The sequence below is a fragment of the Monodon monoceros genome, unplaced genomic scaffold, assembly GCF_005190385.1.
Source record: "Monodon monoceros isolate NGI ecotype Baffin Bay Population unplaced genomic scaffold, NGI_Narwhal_1 Super_Scaffold_6, whole genome shotgun sequence".
NCBI classification, from domain to species: Eukaryota; Metazoa; Chordata; class Mammalia; order Artiodactyla; family Monodontidae; genus Monodon; species Monodon monoceros.
This window is the reverse complement of record NW_021703783.1, coordinates 37,061,884-37,064,505: the sequence shown is the minus strand read 5'-3', so window position 1 is coordinate 37,064,505 and position 2,622 is coordinate 37,061,884. Positions and strand designations below refer to the sequence as shown.

General features: G+C 51.9%; 1 pseudogene; it reads right to left on the bottom strand.

The window, feature by feature from the left end:
- Positions 1-1,536: 1,536 nt before the first annotated feature.
- LOC114886148 lies at positions 1,537-2,285 on the bottom strand (annotated as a pseudogene).
- Positions 2,286-2,622: the final 337 nt, after the last annotated feature.

Here is a 2,622-nt window from a genome sequence, read left to right as displayed (position 1 = left end):
CTGCTAGAACGCCAACTCTCAGGCCTTCTGCCACCCTCTCCAGCACATCTCCCTCTCCCTTTCCTGCCACATCCCAGACCAGAAGAGCTCCTGCCAAGGTGTGTTGCTCCCTAGAGGTGCTGATGGGTTGGACCAGGCTCCTGAGGCCATGCCCTGGGGTGATCCCAGGCTGCTGGGCACTTTTCTTTTGTCCACATCTCTAGCCAGCTTCCTGCCACTGGCCGAATGAGGAGTTTGCAATGAGGTGGGCCCACGTCTGGGATGCTCCTGAGGAGGCCCACCCGTGGGAGGAGGGTCCTGTCTGTCCTGCCCTCCGATGGGCCCCAGGCTCCAGGCGGGAAGCTCTCAGCCACTGTCTGAACACAGGATGCTGCGTCCTCATTCTTTGTAAACGCTTGGAGTTACCTCAATACCATTTTTTAAATGGATCTCCCAGTTGGCATATTTATGAGATAAAGAATTTCCCTCATTAAAATTTACGAACAACATATTATTAGAACGAGCAGGAAGACACGAATGATCTATTACTTGGAGGATTTAAAAATTCTAACGAGAAGGCACTCACTCTTCACCCTCTTGGGCATCAGCACAAGGCAAGAATTGGCTGATCTCTTTATCCCTCTGATTTCTCCAGAACCTTTCCTTCGAGGAGAAATCTCTGGACTCTGCGGGGATTGTGAGTGGTGACAGTCAGCTAACTCTGAAACTGAAAAGCTGGAGGAAACGAGACAGGTGAAGGAGATGAGAAGTGGTGACAGGGAACAGCAGGGACGTCACGTTCAATCTAAGGCTGAGAGTCTGGGTTAATCTCCAGCGAAGGTAAGGGCCACCAGGAGCTGGCCCCACTGGCCTTGTCACATGGGGTGGGGATGGGGGACAGCCAAACCGCTATGGCCACTTTCAGAGAAATAAAGAAGAGTGGAAGGGCGTCCCTGGGAGCCCGTTTGAAAACGGTCACTGTTGTGAAATAATAAGATGCACTTTTCAGAAAAGTGAAGACTATTCTCTTGGTTCTCAAAGACTTGCAAATACTGTGTGTTCTTCCGGAGGCATGCTGAAGCCCCCAGCCTTTGAGGGCAGAAATGGGAAGTAATCTGGGTTCAAAACAATCCAGCACTCACTCCTTGAGGGTGTTGAGGATGACCAGTGTCCACCCCTCGGGTGCTGTGGGGCCTGAAATCCCCTTATCACCTGGGATGGGAGGGGCCACGCAGGTACCCCACTGGGCAGCAGGGGGCTTGGCTGGTGAGCTACAGACCATTATCAGATACATGATTTGCAAACATCTTGTGCCATATTAGATGGTGGATTATCCTTTTCTTTTCTCCAAGAGATCCTAAACCTCTGTAGGGCACTTCGTTGCACTTAGAGGGAGAGGAGGAACGAAATCAGGCTGGCAGGTGCCCAAGGCCAGTGCAGCCCCTAGGGCTGGGGAGGGAGGCAGGAGGAAGGGCTGAGAGTTGACATTAGAGAAGATGGCCACTAGAGGGCGCCAGAGCACCAGTGGAGTCCACCTGCGGCTCTCAGGCTGGACCTTCAGGCTCGGAGGTGAGAGGAACGGGTGGAGAGGGCTTTCTGCTTTCCATAACTTGAAGGTATTCGCAGCACAGCGCTTAGAACGAAGGCATAGGATGCTACAATCCACAGGAAGGGGGCCAGTGTCAGGAAACCTGAGATGCTCGCTCCAGCTCCCCACATGACCCCCACATCCCCATAGAATAGCCCTACAACTGGAGCAAACTCACAGAAGCAGTGGTCCATCTCCCTGCTTCCAGGGCAGAGAGGCAGAGAGGCTGTCAGGGCCAGAGTGAAGGAAGAGAAGGAGAAGCCACTGAACTAGGCTCCAGGCAGCCATACAACCAGCTGCTCATCACGGCAGGGTAGCGAAGGATGTGGCAGATGGCCAAGTAGTATCATGGGACGTGGCAGCAGTAGCAGGCACTCAACTGCAGTCAGTGAGACAAAAGAGTAGAACTGGACCAGACGGTGACCAGCGAGATGGTTTCCCGCCCATCCAGGAAGCTCTGCAACAGCTGAGGCACGATGTTTGAGGTATAGCCAATCTCCAGCAGGGAGAAGCGGCAGAGGAAAAAGTACATGGGTGTGTGAAGAGTCCGACTGGAGGCCACAGCCAGCACGATGAGGTTGCTGCTCCCGACTGTCACCACATAGACGGCCAGAAAGAGGGTGAACGGGAGAAAGCCCAGGTGTTGCAGCTCCTCAAAGCCCTCTAGGATTAGCCAGGTGGTCTGCTTCTTGCTGTCACTACTGGGCTGCTTTCTCATCTAGATTTGTCCTCAAGAGAACAGAGGAAGGTAATATTAACCAAGACTGTATTATGACCACACACCATGTTTGGCTTATTAATTTATTCATCAAGCAAGCACTGGGTACAGGCTTTATTGTCTCCTGTTTATAGAAGAGAAACTGAGACGCAGTGAGTTTAAGTCGATTTTTCAAGGTCATTCTGGTGGAGTCATGATTCGAACCCAAGTTTGCTTGACTCCAAAGCTGCTAACTACTATCCTACAGTGCTTTTGGAAATCCTTTCGGAGTGGTAGAAATGTCCATATCAGAGAGCAGTATAGGGCTCTTCCAACCAGCTATTTACCTGACAATCTT